This window comes from Somniosus microcephalus, unplaced genomic scaffold, assembly GCF_052327205.1.
Source record: "Somniosus microcephalus isolate GS21.2 unplaced genomic scaffold, FLI_Smic_1.0 unresolved_chr1, whole genome shotgun sequence".
Taxonomy (NCBI): domain Eukaryota; kingdom Metazoa; phylum Chordata; class Chondrichthyes; order Squaliformes; family Somniosidae; genus Somniosus; species Somniosus microcephalus.
In genome coordinates this window covers 62,361,714-62,383,563 of record NW_028225179.1, presented here as the reverse complement: position 1 = coordinate 62,383,563, position 21,850 = coordinate 62,361,714, and the positions used below count along the sequence as shown (strand labels likewise).

Here is a 21,850-nt window from a genome sequence, read left to right as displayed (position 1 = left end):
CTATAAAACAAGAACAAACTAGTCAATAATGAAACGCCAGGAATGAATAAAGAGATAAGAGCAAAATTGAAACTAAAGAAAAAGGCAGACACTGAGTACAGTGACAATAAAAGGATGACAAAAGGGAACGGGTTGGGAAAGAAGTAAAAAAAAACAATTAGGAAGGAGGAGAGGAACCACAAAATTAAATTACCAAGGAATTTAAAAAGAAATAAAGTATTCTACAGATGCATAAAACAAAAGGTAAAACAGGATAGGGACAGAACCACTAAAGGATGCGCAAAATAAACTCTCGGGCAATGATAACGAAATGGCAGAAATATTGGAGAATTACTTTGCCTCAGTTTTTACCAGGCAGACTAACAATGTGGACATATCTTTTTTGAGATCTCATTCTTCTAATGCCAAGACATTTAAAATAGAAAGGAGGAAAATAATTTATAAAGTAGTAAAAGTTGGAGAGGATTAAACCGTGGGACAGGATGTAATGGCCCAGAAATTCGGGTCGGGGGCTTCCCGCGGGTGCAAGCCCCCGACCTGCACTTACCTTGCGCTGACCGTTGAGCTCTGGGCTCCCGTGGAATTCCGCTCCGGGGCCTAGCCCAGCTGCCAGCGCGCTGTGCTTGCGTGTCCCAGGGGCGTAGTTAGTGCGATGCGTCCCCTGGGATCACGTGGGCCATGGGCAGCCAATCGGAGGAGGGAAAAGCCGATTCATAAGTCTGACAGGAAGACCTGTCAGACTTATAAATACTACGGGCTCCAAAATAGCAGTAAACCTTCAAATAAATTTTTTTTTAAATCACACTTTTTAAATAAACTATAAATTACATTAAATAACTATTTTAAACAATAATTTACATTTTTGAAAAGAATAATTTTTTATTCTAACAGGCCTAAAAATAAACTTACCTTGCCTTAAAGTATTTAAAACTAATAAACCTGTGGAAAAAATGTTTCAATTTTAATTAATTGACCACTTACCTTGCAAAAAGCAGGCCTTACGCCTGCTTTCTAAATGTGTAAATCCTGCAGGCTTAACCTCGCGTGAAAACCTGTTAAAAAAAAACAAAGTTCAAAGCGCACACGCAGCCTCCCCTGCGTGCGCGTTTGACCTCTGAACCCCTTCGTTCAGAGGATCGGAAGTGCCGGTTTCCCGCGCATGCGCAATGCATGCAGGAAACCGGCACTTCCATTCGGCTTACGGGTGAGTACTCCGTGCGTACTCACCCGGGGAGAGCCGAATTTCTGGGCCATTAATTCACACGTACTAAACAAAGCAAGGGAAGAGAGAGCTGAGGCACCATTATATAGACTCCGGAATAGTTAGTGTAATTTCCAAATTTACAGGCGACACCCAATTCGGGATTATTGTTAATACTGAGGAGGACTGTGACAAAATACAAGATGTTAATAAACTTGTATGATGGGTGTGTAAATGGGAAATGAATTTCAATATAGAGAGGTGTGAGGTGGTGGATTTTGGTAGGAGAGATAAGGAGGCCACATACTCTTTGGAAAGTAAGTTTCTAAATGGGGTAGAGGGGCAAAGGGATCTAGGGGGACAGATGCCCAAATCATTGAAAGCAGGTTAATAAGGCCATGAAAATGCAAACAAAGCACTGGGGTTCATTTCTAGAGTAAGAGAATTGAAAAGCATTGCAGTTATGTTAAACGTGTATAGAACCTTGGTTAGACCACACGTGGAGCACTGTGCACAGTTCCGGTCTCCATATTATGAAAAGGATATAGAGACACTGGAGAAGGTGCAAAAAGATTACAAGGATGATACCAGAACTGAGAGGTTCTAAGTATCCAGAATGACTGACCATGCTGGGGCTCTTTCTCTAGAAAAGAGAAGGCTGAGCGATGATCCAATAGAGATCTTTATACTTATGAAGGGGTTTGATACGATAGATGTAGAAAAGATGTTGCCACTTCAGGGGAGTCCAAAACTAGGGGTCATAAATATAAGATACTCATTAATAAATCCAATAAGGAATTCAGGAGAAACTTCTTTACCCAGTGAGTGGTTAGCATGTAGTGCTTGCTAGCACATGGAGTCGTTAAGGTGGTCGAATGGGCGAACGCGATGCAATACCAACTTGCATTTATATCATAGCAAAACGTCACAAGGCGTTTCACAGAAGCAGTATAAAACAAAATTTGAGACCAAGCCAGGTACGGAGAAATTAGGGCAGATGACCAAATGCTTGGTCACAGATGTAGGTTTTAAGGAGCGTCTTAAAGGAGAAAAAAGAGGTAGAGAGGATGAGAGGTTTAGGCAGGGAATTCCAGAGCTTAGGGCCTTGGCAGCTGAAGGACGGCAGCGATGGAGCGATTAAAATCGGGGATTCTTGAGGGACCAGAATTAGAGGAGTACAGATATCTCAAGAGGTTGTAGTGCTGGAGGAGATTAGAGATAGGGAGCGGCGATACCATGGAAGGATGTGAAAACAAGGATGAGAATTTGAAAATCGAGGCAGTGCTTAACCGGGAGCCAATGTGTGTCTGTGTCAGTATCTGCTTGCTTTAGGTTTTAACCTCTGCCTCCACGTCTCATCCAGCCCCATCCATTCCTGAACTCATTTTATTACATTTCATTGTCCAGTGAAACATCCACTCGCCTATGTATACATGCCTCTGATGTGCTGCTCTCTGTAAATCTACTGGCGAGACATATTGAGAGAGTGGTTAACAAAGCATATAGGATCTTGGGCTTCATAAATAGAGGAATTAAGTACAAAAGTAGGGAAGTTATGCTGAACCTTTATAAAGCGCTGGTTAAGCCACAACTGGAGTATTGCGTCCAGTTCTGGTCACCACACTTCCTAAAGAATGTTAAACCACTTGAGAGGGTGCAGAGGAGATTTACCAGAATGGTTCCGGGGATGGGGGATCTTAGCTACAAGGACAGGTTGGAGAAGCTGGATTTGTTTTCATTAGAGCAAAGGAGGTTGCGGGGTGATTTGATAGAGGTGTACAAGATTATGACGGGTTTGGATAGGCTAGACGGGGAAAGGCTGTTCCCACTAGTTGATGGTATAAGGACTAGGGGACATAGATTTAAGATTTTGGACAAGAGATACAGGGGTATGTGAGGCAAAACTTTTTTACGCAGCGAGTGGTGATGACCTGGAACTCGTTGCTGACGGAAGTGGTGGAAGCGGAGACACTCAATGTTTTCAAGGAGAGACTGGATAGGCACTTGAGGGAAATAAACTTGCAGGGCTATGGGGATAGAGCGGGGGAATGGGACTGACTGGATTGCTCTTCAGACAGCCTGCCTGGACTAGATGGGCCGAATGGCCTCCTTCTGTGCCGTTATGACTCTTTGGGCTGGATTTTGCCAGGCCCGAGGAGGCGGGAATGGAGGCGTGTGGGGTGTTAAAATTGCAAAAAGTGGCGGGCAGGCCCGACCCCGCCTACAAGCAATTTTCCCAAATGCATGGTTTCTGATCCTGTCTCTGTCCCGCCTCCAAGAGGCGGGATAGGCCCTTAAAGCCCTTAACAACCACTAAATTGCCGCTATAATCCCATTTTGAGAGGCCTTTCCGATTTTAACACGTTTCCCACGTGATTCACGTCTCCTCTGAAACACGACGGTGAAACTTGGCGGGAGCACAATTGGATTGCTGACTATCAGCTGCAGCTCCACCAGTAAATAGGAGATTTGATCAGTCATCATTTGCAGGTGGCAGGACTTTGTTGTCTCAGGTCTGGGGGAACATTTAGCAGGCCTAACCACAGCTGTGGAAGTTTGGAGCCTGACCCCCATTTCCAGTGTGACCTAGGAAACCCCTCTCGCCACCTTGACTGAGCGCTTCCTCAACTGAGGCATCTACCAGAAGCATGGGAACCATTTATTACCTTTCCTCCTCGACATCAGATTCGGACGAGGACCAGCCGCGGCAGCAGCACAACCATGAACAACAGCAGCGGCAACAACAGGAGCGCCAAGCTGCTGCTCACCCACCTGAAGCTGCACAGGCCAGAAGGCGCCAGCCCATGGAAGCACGTCGGCGCAGGAGATACCCCCCAAACGGGCTACAGAGGATCAGCTACCTCAACATGAGTGAGCAGCAGTGTCAAAGGCGGCTCCGACTTTCGCGAGAGGTAGTGGGTGACATCTGCGCAATGGTGCAGCAAGACCTGGAGCCCAGAGGAGCAGGTGGACACCCCTTATCAGTGGCCATCAAAGTCACCACCGCACTCAACTTTTTTGCTTCAGGCTCATTCCAGGGATCAGCAGCAGACATCAGCGGCATCTCCCAGGTGGCCGCACACACTTGCAACACGCAGGTAACCGATGCCCTCTTTGCCATCGCGCACAATTACATCTGTTTCTCCAAGGCACCTTAAGGCACCCCATCACAGTCCAGGTATTTTTGTCAACCTCAAAGGCTTCCACTCCCTCAACGTGCAGCTGGTGTATGACCACAAGAAGGAAATTTTGCATGTTTGTGCCAAGTACCCTGGCAGCTGCCATGACTCCTTCATACTGCGCCAGTCTAGTGTGCCTCCGCTCTTCAGTCCGCCAGACCAACTTAACGGATGGCCACTTGGAGACAAGGGCTATCCCCTGAAGATGTGGCTAATGTCGCCGTTGAGCCCATCCAACGAAGCTGAGGAGAGCTACAACTACAGCCACATTTCCACCAGATCCATAATCGAGCAAACCATCGGCATGCTGAAGATGCGCTTCAGATGCCTGGATAGATCAGGTGGAGCCCTGCAGTACTCAGCAGCCATAGTCTCCAGAATCGTCGTGGTTTGCTGTGCACTTCACAACATGGCATAGCGTCGTGGCTTGCAGATTCCTGGGGACCAAGTGGTTCCTCACATATCCTCCTCAGATGAGGAGGAGGAGAGCGAAAACGAACATCTTGCAGAGGCCCATCAACCAGTGGCAGCAGTACATGAGAACATTGCTGCCCGGGATGCAAGGAACGCACTCATCTTGGCCAGATTTGCTTAGCCTAGCCAATCAAGCACTTTTGCCTTGCAGCTTCTTACCAGTGCATCGACAATGGCCAAGAACCAGCGGATTCCTAGCACTCTGACCACCATACCGACAATTGAAAGTAATCCTAAGCCCTCAAGGTGGAAGTCCCATTTGCGAAATGACACACGCTACAACTGCAACAGTTGCCATCAGAATTTTTATTTACAATAACCAACTGATGGCATTTTAAAAATAAACACATTTCACCGAAGTGACTATTTGTGCAGTATCTTTCTCTTACGCGTGCTCCTATGTGGTGCTTCCCCTGTGGCTTCAGCAGATGTGGAGGCCCCTTGCTCACTTTCTTGCTGCTCCTGTCTCGACACATTTGGCGGGCGTCCTCTGGTGTTGCGAACCTGTGAGGGCTCGGCATAGTCTGCTGCTCCTGCGGCTGTGCAGGGGTTGAGATGCCGATCTCAGTTGGGTGGGGCTCTGACCAAAGACTTGGCAGTGGCTTGGAAGTGTGAGCGCTTGGAGAGGAGCCCCCACTTCCTTTTCTCTGCCACCAACATCTCTCTCATGGGTCAGGTCCACCTCAGCGCTTGCAAGTTGCTTGAGAGCACCTTGCTGCACACCAGGGGGGCCATGGGGACCTGTATCTGCACTGGCAGTCCTATTCAGAAGGACTTCTATGAAGGTCTGGTTTCTCTGTTCAATAGCTGACCATCACTCCTCAAGAGCTGTCAGTCTATTCTGAACACTCACCATGCTTTCTACACTCTGGCGACGTAGCTCCTCCATGGCCGTAGCCATCCTCTCGTCTACTGTAGCCATCCTTTCTACGGAGGTTGCTATCCTTTCCGTGGTGCTGCGTTCATGCGCCAATGACTCCACAAAGGCTCTGCTCATGTTCACAATGGACTCCTCCATTCGCTCCACACTCGCAGCGACCCTGGAGACAAAATCTGCCTGAGACTCCTGCACCTGTTCCTGGAGTTCCAGCACCACTGTTCTTCTGGATGGACCCAGAGGCAGAGGGTCGACATGCAGCTGAGCCGAGCTGGGGGAGTCCTGCGCCCTCCGATGAGGACTCTCCACTGCTGTCCCTGTCTCCACAATCTGCTGATGCTCACTTGTGAGCTGTGATACACCAGGTGACAACACTACTCTATCTGGCGATGGTCCCACCAAGGTGTGTGTGTCTGCGCTGCTCCTGGGTTGGTTGAATTCTGCTGACGCTACGCCCTCAGAGGTTGCAGCTTCCTCTGAGGAGTCTGGAGGCTCAGGCTGTTCCTCCTGGATAGTGTGGATGGGTGCTTGCGATGGTCCTGTGGGGGAGTAAAGGAAAGAGTCAGATGTGAGGCCAAGGTTATATGCACATTGCATATTGCAGATGATCATAAGTCCATCTGTTAGAGCATCAGAATCACTATCAGCGACTCATGCAATGTCAATGAGAGATGAAAAACTATTGTCACCAGCTTTCTCTGATGCACTCGTCTGTCCGTCCCCCATTTGCGCATCGTCGAGTCCCACGATCTCCAGGACCGCCTCCTCCCAGGGGGTGAGCTGGGCTACTGAGGGTGGCCCTCCTCCTGTCCTCGCTCTTTCCCTCTTATTGTGAGCTCTTTTTTCCTGCAATGAGGGAGACAAGTGGAGTTTGAGTGAGAATGAAGGAGTGAGTGTAGAGAATCCATAGCATAGATGCTTAGAAGGAGACAAAGATGGAGTGAGTTGGCAAGACCAAGGGCCCTCCCTGTGTGTTGTAAGTTGTTTTCATAGCATCACAGTGATAGGGAGTGTGAGGGCTGCATAGTCGAATAGTTAGGTGAATGTGATCATAGAGAGGGAATGGGTAAGTGTGCAGGGATGTCAGTGTCAAGTGGGATGTGGAGGAAGAGGTTGCTAAAGCTGAGTGCTGGTGAGGAGAGGCAATGGGGATCAGATTGAGGGTGATGGCAAAGTCATACTCACTTTTCCAGTGCGCAGAAGGTCATGAAACCTCTTCCTGCACTGAAGCCAGGTTCTGCGGATCATCGACAACGAGTTGACCTCCTGGGCCACCTGGATCCACATAGCCTTGGTCTGCTGGGGGGGCTTCTTCCTCCCTGAAGAAGGGAAGAGCACCTCTTTATTGGCTCTTGCTCCCTCAACTAAAGCTTGCAGGGCGACGTCATCAAACCTGGGAGCAGACCTAGGTCTCTCGCTGGTCATTCTGCCTCCAGGTCCCTCTCACTGCAAAGGCCAAAAGGTTGGCAGTCTGCAGAAGAAGCCAGGCTTCTTGCAGACCTTAAATGCAGCAGCAATGATGACGTCATCGGAGGAGAGTTTCAGACTGAAAAAACGAATTGGGCCATGGGTTCCCACACGCTGGAACTCAATTGCCCAATTATGTGAAAATCGCATCAATCTCCCACATCGATTTGGAATCAGGTGGATAACACGAAAAGGGGATGACACGACCCCAGCCCACCCCAATGACAAAATCCAGACCATAGACTCTATCATTCTTGAGGAGCGAGGTCCAGAATGCAATGGGGTCATCTCTTGTATGTTTTAGTATATTCGGATGCAATTCATCCAGTCCCCAGGATTTGTCATTTCTAAGTTTTACTAGTTTATAAATTCAGGAACAGAAATGGTCTGGAGCAGGGGTGGGGGACAGAGTAACAGTGGTGATGTCATGGTAATGTATAGGGAACTCCGTATTGTACCTGCTCTGTGAGTGCTCGATGCTGACACTCTGTATAAAGTGGAAGTAGGAACATAGGAACAGGAGTAGGCCATTCAGCTCCTCGAGCCTGTTCCCCCATTCAGTGAGATCATGACTGATCTGTACCTTAACGCCATCCTTGCTCTACAGAGAGCCAGCATGGACTTGATCGGCCGAATGGCCTCCTTCTGTGCCTCTGTGACTTTATTGGGCCTTGTTTTTCATTATTTTTGACAACCTATTTCTTTAATTGAATTGGTTTGGTCATCTTGTAAAATTATCTGAAATGTTTTGAATAATTAGCAAGCGATTCCTGCTGAGTGTATTTCCACAAAGGACACAGATGCCTCAAGGGAGCAGATATCCCAGCCAGGTTAAAATAGTGCTAAAGTGTTATTGTACAGACCACCTAACAGTGGAAGGGAATTGGAGGAAAAATATGTAAGGAAATCTATTAAATGAGTAAAATACATATGATAATCATGGGAGATTTTAACTACACCAAGTGATCTGTCGAGAAGAGGTAGGGAAAGGGGAAAAGGGAATGGAGTATTTACAGTGCGTTCAGGACTCCTTTCTTACCCAGTACTTAAGAAGCCCAACAAGAGAGGAATCATTGACTGATCTATAATGGGAAATGAACCAGAGCGGATGAGAGAAGTGAGCTTAGGTGAAAACCTGGACTGTGCCGATCACAATATAGAGTTCAGGAGGAATATATTTCACTGAAAAACAAGATCAAACTAGCCAATAATGAAACACCATGGATGGATAATGAGATGAGGGCAAAGTTGAAACTGAAGGAAAAGGCAGACACTGAGTACAGTGACAACAAAGGAGAGGATGACAAAAGGGAATAGGAAGAGGTTGGAAAGAAATTTTAAAAAATCAATTAGGAAGGAGAAGAGGAACTACAAAATTAAATTATCAGGAATATAAAAAGAAATAGTGAAGTATTCTACATATACATAAAACAAAAGGTAAAACAGGATAGGGACAGGACCACTAAAGGATGCACAAGATAAACTCAATGGTAATGACAGCGAAATGGCAGAAATATTGGAGAATTACTTTGCCTCAGTTTTTACCAGCCAGACTAACAAGGTGGACATGATGGGCCGAATTTTCCGATCGGAGGATTCCTGCGTGCAGGTGCCTCCTATCGGAAAAAAATCTACGAACTTACCTGCTGGCTCCGTAGGTCCCGAGACTTCTGATCCTGGGCCTGTCCTGGTGCGCGCGCACAGAGGCCCAGGTATCCCAGGGGCGCAGGCGATTCGCAAGCGTCCCAGGGATCACGTGGGCCATGGGGAAACAATGGGAGAAGGGAATCCCCCTTCATACTTTTGCCCAGTCTCTATGCATTGATCTATCAAAAGTATGAATGGAGTTCACTTAAACAGTTAAACATCAAATAATTTTTTTAAATCACGTGTTTAAAATTAGTTAAAATTACATTAAGTTAAATTTTTTTTTTTAATGGTTAAATTTTTGAAAAAAAATAATTAAAGTTTTTTACGGGGCTAAAAATAAACTTACCTTTTTTAAAAGTATTTTAAAATTATAAATGAGTGGGGGGGGAAAGTATTTTTCTATTTTTTTTTAACTCTTATGCTGGTCGTCTTCTTATCGTGTCCACGGACAGTCTATACATAGCCCAGCCAGAACTGGACACATTTTTGCGCCTTGTTGTTGGATTCGGCAAGATCTGCAACAGTGCAGGGTTCCTCTAACGATGGGCATTGCAGGAGATGTTACATAGTCTGTGCCTCAGTTCCACATTCATAAGTTGTCGGGCTGGTTGAATATCCCCATTTGCTTAGTGACACCTTTGAGCAACCTACACTAAGTCTTAAGGGAATTCCAGATTGCCCAGTTGGAATTAGCTCCTGGGGGAAGGCTTTCATCAGGAAAAATTTCCATCGCTGGGGGTTGTTCAAGACTGGCGAGCCTTCAGCGGTTGGAGGTTGTGCAGAAAGCGGAACTCTCTGCCCACAAAGGCCCTTTTCCCGGGCAGGCGGATGATCTGTCGAGGATTCTTGACGGATTGGAAGTGCCGGGTTTTAGTGCATGCGCTTCGCATGCCTGAAACCAGCACTTGCGAGGCCCCTACGGGCGCATACACACCTCATACACACCCGTGGGGGTCGGAATATCCGGCCCGATATCTTTTTGATCTATTCTAATGTCATTACATTTAAAATAGAAAGGGGGAAATAATTGATAAACTTGTAATCGGCGGGTCTAGATGTATTGTATCCGCACATACTAAAAAAGAAGAAAGGGAAGAGATATCAGAGGCAATATTATATTGACTCGTCAATCGGCAGTATAATTTCAAAATTGGCAGAAGAAACCAAGTTTGGGATTATAGTTAACATAGAGAGGTGTGAGGTGGTGGATCTTGGTAGGAGGAATAAGGAGGCCATGAATTCCTTGGAAAGTAATTGTCTAAATGGGGTAGAGAAGCAAAGGGATCTAGAGGAACAGATGCACAAATCATTAAAAGCAGGTTAACAAGGCCATGAAAATGCAAACAAAGCACTGGGGTTCATTTCTAGAGTAAGAGAATTGCAAAGCAGAGAAGTTATGTTAAACGTGTACAGACTTTGGTTAGACCACACTTGGAGCACTGTGTACAGTTCTGGTCTCCATATTACGAAAAGGATATGGAGACACTGGAGAAGGTGCAAAAAAGATTACAAGAATGATACCAGAACTGAGAAGTTATGTATCCAGAATGACTGAACATGTTGGGCTCTTTCTCTAGAAAATAGAAGGCTGATCGATGATCTAATCGAGATCTTTATAATTATGAAGGGGTTTGATAGGGTAGATGTAGAGAAGATGTTACCACAAAACTTGGGCTCATAAACATAAGATGGTCACTAATAAATCCAACAAGGAATTCAGGAGAAAGCTCTTCACCCAGAGAGTGGTTAGAGTGGAGAGCTTGTTATCACATGGAGTAGTTGAGGCGAATAGCAGAGTGCCTTTCAGGGGAAGCTAGATAAGTACATGAGGGAGAAAGGAATAGAAGATTATGATAGGGTGAGGTGAAGGTGGGGTCTAACCAGAGCTCTGTACAGCTGAAGCATCACTTCATCCCCTTTGTATTCCAGCCCTCTCAAGATAAAGGCCAAAATATCCCCATTAGTAGTTTTAATTCATTTTTATACCTATCCACTAGCTTTGTGATTTCTGTTGGACACCTAAATCTCACTGCTCATCTACAGTTCCTAACTTCTCACCATTTAGAGACGTGTATGTGTCTGCAAGTGTGTGTTTGTCAGTTGATCTGTGTGGCTGTTTATACGTCTGTGGGTTTTTGTGTACGTGTGTGAGTCTTGTGTGTGTGTGTGTCTGTGTTTAACGTCGGTGCGTGTGTTCCTGTGTGTGTGTATCTGTGTTTAACTTCGGTGCGTGTGTTCCTGTGTGTGTGTGTGTCTGTGTTTAACGTCGGTGCGTGTGTTCCTGTGTGTGTGTATCTGTGTTTAACGTCGGTGCGTGTGTTCCTGTGTGTGTGTATCTGTGTTTAACGTCGGTGCGTGTGTTCCTGTGTGTGTGTCTGTGTTTAACGTCGGTGCGTGTGTTCCTGTGTGTGTGTATCTGTGTTTAACGTCGGTGCGTGTGTTCCTGTGTGTGTGTATCTGTGTTTAATGTCGGTGCGCGTGTTCCTGTGTGTGTGTGTCTGTGTTTAACGTCGGTGCGTGTGTTCCTGTGTGTGTGTATCTGTGTTTAACGTCGGTGCGTGTGTTCCTGTGTGTGTGTGTGTCTGTGTTTAACGTCGGTGCGTGTGTTCCTGTGTGTGTGTGTCTGTGTTTAACGTCGGTGCGTGTGTTCCTGTGTGTGTGTATCTGTGTTTAACGTCGGTGCGTGTGTTCCTGTGTGTGTGTATCTGTGTTTAACGTCGGTGCGCGTGTTCCTGTGTGTGTGTGTGTCTGTGTTTAACGTCGGTGCGTGTGTTCCTGTGTGTGTGTGTCTGTGTTCCCCTGTCCCCTTGTTCCTTTCCTTTCTAAATACTGTTCAGTACCAATGTGTCTGGGCCATTCACCTCCCCAGAAAGCGCTGAATTTTCAGTTTAAATTGGTGCATGCTGATTAATTTGATTCTGGTATTTAACAGCAGCAAACAACTCCTGTAAACCCTCAGCAACTGAATTTCTATTTGGAATAGTTTACCAGTCCTGGCGGCTGCTCCACTTCGCCCTACGTATCTGTCTGCCCCACTATCCTTCCCCGGTGGGTTCGGAGGTTGCAGACCGAAACAGTGAAAGATCCAGTGATGGATTCCCACCAGCCCGAGCTCTCCATATTCTCACTGAATGAAAGCTTCCTTCACGGGAAGCAGACTCTGTTTGATTGTTTAGGTCCCGTAACCCCTGACCCTGTGTTACTGCTGTCAGAATAATGGGCTGTACTGAGAAATAAAACTTACTGCATTGATCACAGCTTCAAATCCGTGTCTTGTTTCTCTTCAGGATCAGTCTGTCCGAGGGCAAGGGATTCGGTGGTGGAATGAGGCTGGGAGAAGATTTGGGAATCGCAGGAAATGGGAAGAGGAAACTGGCACAGGGAATCTCTGCAAGTGCCTAATACATTCAGAAAGGTACAGGAAACTTTGGTTTATCCGGAGGTTAAAAGTCCGGAAAGCTCTATCTACTGGTGTTTCCTATAAGTTTCTTTTACTTCTCGTTGCTTTTTTTTTCCCAGTCCGGCTCTGCAAGGTCTGTAGCTAAGCAACAGCTTCAGCTAGAGATGCTTTTAAGCTGCAGCCGACTGTTTTGAAGCTGTTGCTAAGCAACAGGGTTTGTTGATTCACACGGAGCTGAAAATCTCTGTATGTTTCAACATTAGCGCTGGTTTGTCCGGCAGTTTTGATGGAACGGCAACAGCTCGGTCCCGTCGGTGCCGGATATCACAAAGTTTTCTGTACTGAGATAAGACCGGTGTCCCAGAGTGTCAGCACTCTGACCGTTCGGGGTTCAGGATATCTCACTTTAACAAGTTTCTTCAGACAGATTGGAAATAGACATCCATTGCATCAGAAATATGGAGTTCGGGCTTTTAGTAACGATTTTGACAAGATCCCCCATGGCAGACCAGTCAGAAAAGTAAAAGCCCATGGGATCCAAGGGAAAGTGGCAAGTTGGATCTAAAATTGGCTCAGTGGCAGGAAGCAAAGTGTAATGGTCGACGGGTGTTTTTGTGACTGGAAGGCTGTTTCCAGTGGAGGTCCGCAGGGCTCAGTACTGGGTCCCTTGCTTGTTGTGGTATATATCAATGATTTAGAATTCAATGTAGAGGACATGATTAAGAAGTTTGCAGATGTTACAAAAATTGGCCGTGTGGTTGATAGTGAGGAAGAAATCTGTAGACTGCCCGAAGATGTCAATGGACTGGTCACGTGGGCAGGAAAGTGGCAAATGGAATTCATTTGGGGAGGGCTAACGAGGCAAGAGAATACATAATAAATGGTAGGATACCGAGAAATATAGAGGAACAGAGGGAGCTTGGAGTGAATGTTCACAGATTCCTGTAGATAGGACAGGTAGATAAGGTGGTTAAGAAGGCATACGGGATACTTGCCTTTATTAGCCGAGGCATAGAATAGAAGAGCAGTGGGGTTATGCTTGAACTGTATAAAACACTAGTTAGGCCACAGCTAGAGTACTGCGTGCAGTTCTGGTCACCACATTACAGGAAAGATGTGATCGCACTAGAGAGGGTGCAGAGGAGATTTACGAGGATGTTGCCTAGGCTGGGGAATTTTAGCTATGAGGAATGATTGGCTAGGCTGGTGTTGTTTTCTTTGGAATAGAGGAAGTTGAGGGGAGATTTAATTGAGGTGTATAAAATTGAGGGGCCTAGGAAGTGGATAGGAAGGTCCTATTTGGCTCAGCAGAGAGGTTAATAACCAGGGGTATAGATTTAAAGTAATTGGTAGGAGGATTCGAGGGGAGTTGAGAACTTTTTTCACTCAGATGGTGGTGGGGGTCTTGAACTCATTGCCTGAAAGGGTCGTAGAGGCAGAAAGCCTCATTTAAAAAGTACTTGGATATGCACTTGAAGTGCCGTAACCTACAAGGCCTCGGATGAAGAGCTGGAAAGTGGGATTAGGCTGGATGGTTCTTATACGGCCGGCATGGACACAGTTGGCCAAATGGCCTCCTTCTGTGCCGTAAACTTCTATGTTTCTAATACTGGGAGGTTTTAATTGTTAAATATCCTGTTTCTGTACCTGGCTCATCATGCCAGCTGAGCTCATGTGTTCAGACCTGGAGCTGGGCCCAAACACACAACCTTGTCTTCTGAAAGGTCGAGAACTACCAACTGGGTCCAGCTGCCAACTGATCCACGTCACACAGAAAGGAAACGCCTTTTCCCAGGATATCTCCAGAGAGCAGAGCCACTCCCCGTGTGTGTGATTACAAATGCAGCAAATTCTGAGTCTGGATTCAGAACATTTCCACTCCAGCCGCCTGAATCTGCCTCTGAGGAGCTCCACAGAAGATAATGAAAGTTCTACTCTTGGCACTTGGAGTCCTGCTGCTGACACAGCCCATAACTGCCAAACGGTTTAGCCTAAGTAAATTTCCCCGATCTTCCAGCAGCCAGTGTTCAGTTTTATTTTTTAAACTATTGTATTCTCTGTTTGAATGTCATGGTTTGATTGTTTGAGTGAAGGTTATTGTGAGATTGTAAGAAAGTCTGAATAATTTAATCTGAACCAGTTCCACGGGTAAATCCCCCAGTTGTTCAGCGGGTCCCTCAGTGGGTCGAGGGAATGGTGGGTGTTTGCTGATCCAAACAGACCAGCAATAAAAGCACAAATTACTGGCCAGTGCCGAGTGGGCGGATCTCAGCCGCAGCATTGACCCGGTTAGGAGACTCTGTAATTGGCCTCAGTACCCAGGTACTGCAGAGGGGAAACTCCCAGTTGTTGCTCCCGATCACTGCTACCCGCTGCAAAGTGTGAGAGTGCAGACCCTGTGAGGACAGGAGCGGGAGATCCTTCAGTCCCTTTCCCCCACACTCACTGTCCAGTCTCACAGATGAAGAATGGTGAATTGGGAGCGATGCTGGAGGTGTCTTTGGAACCGGTACCCAGACATGAGTCAGGTTTTCATTACAGGAGGGCAGGGAATGGGATCAAAATGCTTTCAAAACAGGTTTATTTAATTGGAATAATTCTGCAGCCTTCACAGAGATCGGGATGTGAGAACACGGACTAAGTAGAGGAGGCGAGCGGTGAAATTATCAATTGTCAGTAGCTGGGTGTCAGTTTGGCTCAGTTGGGAGTTGAGTGAACAAGTTGTGGGTTGATGCCCCAGTCCAGTACATACAGCCCAGCACTGGGGGAGTGCTGCACTGTTGGAGGTGTCATGTTGTGGATGAAACGTTAAACGGAGACCCTGTCTACCTGTTCATGGGGCAGGAAACATCTGGTGACATTATTTGAAGAGCTGGGAGTTCTCCCGGTGTCTTGGACCGACATCACTCTCTCATCCAACATGAGCAGAGACTCCCCATCCTGTCCAATCTCATTTGCTGTTTGTGGGACTTTGCTGTGAGCTAATTGGCTGCCGCGTTTCCTACAAAACAGTGTCGGCACTTCAGAAACAAGCCCTGGTCTGTGAAACTCTTTGGGCCCTTCTGGTGCCGGGAAAGGTTCTCCATCAATGTCAGATCTTTCCTCTCTGTGTCTCTGGTCTCAGATAGCGGGTGTGGTGGGCTCCATTCTGAGGAAAACCCCTTGGGCTGCCCTTCAGGACAAAGAGTGAGTCTGCACAGGTCGGGGGAGGGGGAGAGGTGTGGAGTTTCATTAAGTATAAAAGAGTTAAGGTTCATGTGTGGTCCAGAGTCAGTCTTAGTAACACTGACAGACTCAGCTTCATGTTTCGTCATTGTTCTCCCTCCCTCTCTGTACAGAACCATCAATCAATTCATTCTTCATTTTGGATTTTAGTGTTCTGCACCAAGCTTGGAGGAGTATGTCGTGCGGGCGGCTGTAACACAGACGAGATGCCTTTCCGACTAAAGTGCCCTGATATGTTACAATGCTGCTTTCTGAAATGATGAAAGATCCAGTGACCGATTCCCACCAGCCCGAGCTCTCCACGTTCTCACTGAATGAAACCTTCCTTCACGGGAAGCAGGCTCTGTTTGTTTGTTTAGGTCCCATAACCCCTGACCCTGTGTTACTGCTGTCAGAATAATGGGCTGTACTCATAAATAAAACTTACTGCATTGATCACAGCTTCACATCCGTGTCTTGTTTCTCTTTATGATCAGTCTGTCCGAGGACAAGGGGTTCGGGGTGGAATGAGGCTGGGAGAAGAGGTGGGAATTGCAGGAAATGGGAAGAGGAAACCGCTGCAGGCAATCTCTGCTAGTGTCTAATAACATATTCAGAAAGGTACTGAGATAAGACAGGTGTCCCAGAGAATCGGCACTCTGACCGTTTGGAATTCAAGGTATCTCACTTGAACGGATTTGTTCAGGCAGATTGGAAATAGACATCCATTGCATTAGACCCACAGACCGTTTGATGGGACAGTGTAGAGGGAGCTTTACTCTGTATCTAACCCGTGCTGCACCTGCCCTGGGAGTGTTTGATGGGACAGTGTAGAGGGAGCTTTACTCTGTATCTAAGCTGTACTATATCTACCCCTGGGAGTGTTTGATGGGACAGTGTAGAGCAGGGGTGGGCTATTATTTGGGCTGGAGGGCCGGTTAACAAGTTTTGTTGAGCTGTTGAGGGCCGCACACCAATGTTCCCCCGAAGGTGCACGGCCGCGCACCTATGGCGAGGTCACGTGCAGGCCGCTCACCAGCTCCTGCCGCTGGAAGAGAAATGGCAAATTTAAAGGGACCGTGCACATAAAATAATTAGAGGGAACATTGCCGCACAAATAAAATGAATTGTGTTCACCACAGCTACCATTAAAATTCCTCCTGGCATTTATTGTTTAAAAACTCTTCATGTCGTTTGCACACTGACTAAAAATAACAACACTTATTAACAGGCTGACCAACATGATGCAGGTTCACCAGTCACTTTGAAAAGTGCTCGGTCTGTTTATTCCAAATGGTCTCAATTCATTCTTATAGTGGAAAATGAGAGATCGACTCTGCTTCCACTGGCGATTATAACCACGGTATAAGGCGCAATCAAGGATAAAGTCATTGATACAACCTTTAAAAATTGCACATGAAAGTGCTACTTTGATGCTTTTGAAAACCTCACTGTGAAATAATTAGGTGAGTCGGAAAATGATTTAATCCACAAATTGCGGCCCAGGTCAGCCCTCAAATTGGGCTTGTTCATTGTCAACGTGCGATCACTCCTGAGAAAAGCCAAGACGCCGATAGAGTTTGTGGATTTTCACTTGAGAATGGCCACAAGTAATGCACCATTATAATGTACATTTCATCCCCGAGTGCTATTTATTACTGGGACTGGCCAACGACATCAATCTCTACAGCTCTCTTTCTTTCTCTCTTTTTCTCTTTTTCTCTCTCTCTCTCTCTCTCTCTCTCTCTCTCTCACTGTCTCACTTTCTCTACATAGGATACACAGCACAGAAACAGGCCATTCGACCCAACCAGCCGTGCTGGCATTTATGCTGCACTCGAGCCTCCTCCCACTTTTCCTCATCTAACTCTATCAACATAACCCGCTATTCCCTTCTCCCTCATCGGCTTATCTACCCTCCGCTTAAATACACCAATAATATTCGCTTCAACCACTCCCTGTGGTAGCGAGTTCCACATTCTCACCTCTTTTTATCTCTCACTTTCTCTCTTCCTGCCCCTCTCTCTGTATCTCCATTTCTCTCTCTCTCTCTCTGCCCCGTCTCTCTCTCTCACCCACTCTTTCTTTCTCTGTCCTCTACCTCTGTCTTTCTGTGTCTTTTGTGTTTCTCTTTCTGTCTCCCCCCTAACCTCCGTCTCTGTCACTATCCCGCTGTCCTTCCATCTTGTCTGTATCTTTCTCTCCCTCTTGTCTCTGTCTCTCTCGCTGCTTTCTATCTCTGTCTCTATTTTTCATCCCATCAGCCTCTCCTTCTGTCTTTCTGTATCTCTCCCTGCCTTTCTCTCTCTGCTGTGTGATTCTTTCTCTCTGTCTCTCGCTCTTTCTGTCTTCTCTGACTCGCTCCCCTTCTCTCTTCTCTCACTCTCTATCTCGCATTCTGTCTCTTTCTCACTCCTCTTTCTCCATATTTCCCTCTCACTCATTCTCTGTCTCTCCCTCTGCTTTACTCTGCCTCTTTCTCTCAGTCTCTCTCATTATCTGTCTTTCTCTCTTCCCCTTTCTGTCTGTCCCCTCACTCTATTTTCCTCTCACTCGCATTCCTTCTCTGTCTCTGTTTTTCTCTAACTGTCATTTTTGGTCTCACTGTCTCACTTGATCTCTTTCTCTACCCATCTCTTTCTCTCTCCATCTCACTCTGCCCTCTATCTCTGTTTCTCTGTGTCTCTATGTATCTCTGTCACTCTCCCTCCCTCTTGTCTCTGTCTCTCTCACTATCACTATGTCCCTCTGTTCCCTCATCTTGTCTATCTTTCTCTCCCTCTTGCCTCTGTCTCTCCCTTCATCTCTTTCCTTCTGTATCTCTCCCTGTCATTATCTCTTATTTTGTTCTCACCCTGTCTCTCTATCACTGACTAAGTCTCTGCCACCCTCTCTCTGTCACTCTCTCTAAGTCTCTGCCACTATCTCTCCCTCTTCTCTCTCAGCTCTCTGATTCTATTTCTGCTCCAACTCTTTGTTTCTCTGTTTCTCTCCCCTTATGTCACTCTGTCTCACTCTCTTTCACACTCTCTCGGTCTCTCTCCCTCTGTCACTCTCTCTGTTTCTCTCTCTATCTCTCTCCTCTGTCTTTCTCTATCTGTCTCTGTTTATGTGTCTCTCACTCCTTCGCTCTCTCTGTGTCTCTGTTTTTCTCTCTCTCCCTCTCCCTCACTCTGTCTCCCTCTCTGTCTCTTTCTATCACTCCTGGTCAGCAGTGCTCCCTGCTGGTAGGTGCTGACACTGAGTGTCTGGGCTTACACAGGAGATCAGACCCTTGGGGTGAAGTTCCAGTGATGCAGCGGGTTCTGTGGATCCCGACCCTCAGAAACATTGAAACATAGAAGATAGGAGCAGGAGTAGGCCATTCGGCCCCTCGAGCCTGCTCCGCCATTCAATGAGATCATGGCTGATCATCCAAACTCAGTACCCTGTGATGTAAGAAAAAGGAGGCTTACCATCAAGTAACTTTAAAGTAAGCTTTAAGTAACTTATAAACACACTATATACAAGAGAGGTCTTTACCATGCCTCTGGTAGAAGCCTCTTACAATACTGAACAGACCAGTATTTATACCAGTCCAACAGGAAGTGACACATGACAGGAAGTGAGGTATGTACACAGTTCATAGTTCATAGTTCACAGTTCACAGGAAGTGATGACATAACTTCCCGGAAGTTATTATTTTTATCACATTCTTCCCTCCTGCAGGTTTAGGAGGCTGTGGTCTACCTTTTGGTCCGCAGCCGCCGAACAAGGAAGAGTCGCACCCGTTTGGATTCCCATCGTAGAGGGTCGCTGGTCCGCTTACATGCGATTGGCCATTGGCCAGAGTCCGTGTGGCCTGGATTGCCCTGTGAAGGGTCGGGGAGATCATGGCTTCGAGTACGAGCCCCAATAGGTTCAAAGTCAGACTGCCTCTGTTCAGAGGGAGGTGCAGAGCTGGTCTGTGGCGGACCAGTACTTTCATGCGTGGTACTGGGAGGGTCGCAACCTTGAGCACGGGGTTCTACCGGCACCAAGCTAGTTGGTGTCCGATCAGGATCCTGGAGAGGGGTACCCGATAGGTCCCAAGAGTTTCCTGGTGAAATGCCATCACCCGATGTCCCACTAGGTCCTGGTGGGCAGGGAGCCAGATCCCGTAATGATACGGTAGATTCTCGGCCGTCGGAATATCGTATGTTTGCATAGGTGGGGTTGGCATCGGTTAGTTCGACCTCGTCTACAAGAGGGTCATTTTTAGACGTCCGAACGTATCTTCGGAGTAATACAGGTCCAGGAGTAGTTAGCCATGATGGGAGTGATGTCCCATGAGATGAGCGACGCTGGAATCCAAAGAACCGCTCATGAGGTGTAGTATTTGTGGCTGTAGAAAGCAGGGACCGTATAGAGTGCAATGCATCCGGAAGCACTGTTTCTGGTAGGCCCCGAGATCTTAAAGCGAGACGTACGGAATTCCAGATGATACCGTTATACCTCTCTACCTGCCCATTTCCGATGGGATGGTATGGTGTTGTTTTGCTTGTAGCAATTCCCCGTTCTGAGAGGTAGTCCTTGAGTTCCCTCGACATAAAGGATGGACCCCGATCTGAGTGAATATAAGCCGGCATGCCACAGAGAGAAAATACCTGCTCAAGGCAGCAGATTACTGTGGACGCCAGCATATTGGAGCAGGGGAAGGCAAACGGAAAACGTGAATATTCGTCGATCATGGTGAGCAAATATGTGTTCCGAGTTGAAGAGGGCACTGGGCCCTTAAAATCGATGCTAAGTCGTTGCATCGGTTGGGTTGCATGTATGAGTATACCATCTGAGGGGCGGAAGAACTGAGGTTTTAATTCCGCACAAAGCCGGCATTCTGAGCATATTTTCTTTACATCTCCAGTGGAAAAAGGGAGATTCCGTGATCGTACGAAATGTAGCATGCGCGTAACGCCAGGATGACACAAACCATTGTGGACATCCATGAGGGTGGAGGATGACATAGTGGAGCAGAATGCCCGTGTGAGGGTGTCCGGGGCCACATTCTCCTTGCCAGGCCGATAGAGAATGGTATAACCAAAAGAGGCCAGTTCCATCCTCCAAAGTTGTATTTTATTATTCTTAATTTTGGTTCGTTTTCGATTATCGAGCATGAAGGCGACTGATCGTTGGTCCGTGATCAATGTAAAGTGCTGGCGAGCTAGAAAATGGTTCCACTTCCGTACTGCCTCTATGATGGCTGTGGCTTCTTTCTCAACCGGAGGATAATGTAGCTCGGCACCTTGTAAGGTCCTGGACATAAATGCTACAGGACGACCTTCCTGATTCAGAGTAGCCGAGATCGCCACCTCCGAGGCATCACATTCAACCACGAAAGGGAGATTCTCATCAATGGAGTGAAGAGCCGCTTTCTCCAACTGTTTTTTGAGAAGGTTAAAGGCTGCAACAGCCGCTGTTCCCAGTGGAAATGATCTAGCATGCAGCAAGGGTTGGATTTTGTCCGAAAAATGAGGAATCCATTTAGCGTAGTATGCAAACAGACCAAGAGCCCGACGTAAAGAAGCCGGATTCTTAGGTGACGGGAGCTCTTGGAGCGGGCGAAGTCTTTCTGGGTCTGGCTTAATGATACCATTGCCTACGCAGTAGCCAAGGATGTTGATGGTCGGTTGCGACTCAACAGATTTGGATTCATTCAGGGTCAAATTACGGCGATGGAGGGCATCCCGAAATTTTTGGAGGTTGGAGTCGTGTTCCTGTTGATCGTGACCTGCAATGGTAATGTTATCAAGATAGGGAAAAGTGTCCCTTAGGTTTTCCTGCTTAACCAGGCCATCCATTGCCCGTTGAAAGACAGCCACTCCATTAGTAACCCCGAATGGGAGGCGACGAAATTGGTACAGCCGTCCATTAGCCTCAAAGGCTGTGTACTGCTTATCTGAGACCTTCAAGGGTAACTGATGATAGGCACTTTTTAAATCGTAAGTTGAGAACACTTTGTATTCGGCCAGTTTATTAACCATATCATCAATGCGTGGCAATGGGTAGGCGTCCAAGTCGGTATATTGATTGATGGTTTGCGAATAATCGATGCATAGTCGCTGTTTGTGAGGTTTTAGAGGGTTCTTGACAATGACGACTTGAGCCCGCCAGGGCGACGAACATGGTTCAATGATATCCTCTGCTAGAAGTCGAGAGATTTCAGCCGCAATAAAAGATTGGTCTTCCTGATTAAAGCGCCGCGATTTCGTTATTATCGGTTGGCATTGAGGCGGAATACTGGCAAATAATGAGGGTTCATCAAGTGAAGCTGCTGATAATGCACAAAATGGTAATTTAGACGGTATATTAGAAATAGTAAGTCCGGGTTTGGATCCCCCAAACTCAATGGTGAGTTTCTTATGCTGTTTTTGGAAGTCCAG

The 21,850-nt window shown here is 46.8% G+C and overlaps 1 long non-coding RNA gene across 1 annotated transcript; it reads left to right on the top strand.

The window, feature by feature from the left end:
- Positions 1-1,174: 1,174 nt before the first annotated feature.
- On the top strand, positions 1,175-15,909 carry LOC147095431 (uncharacterized). Its single transcript, XR_015074634.1, has 3 exons — positions 1,175-1,204; positions 12,136-12,263; positions 15,624-15,909. It is a non-coding gene; the product is annotated as an uncharacterized LOC147095431 (long non-coding RNA).
- Positions 15,910-21,850: the final 5,941 nt, after the last annotated feature.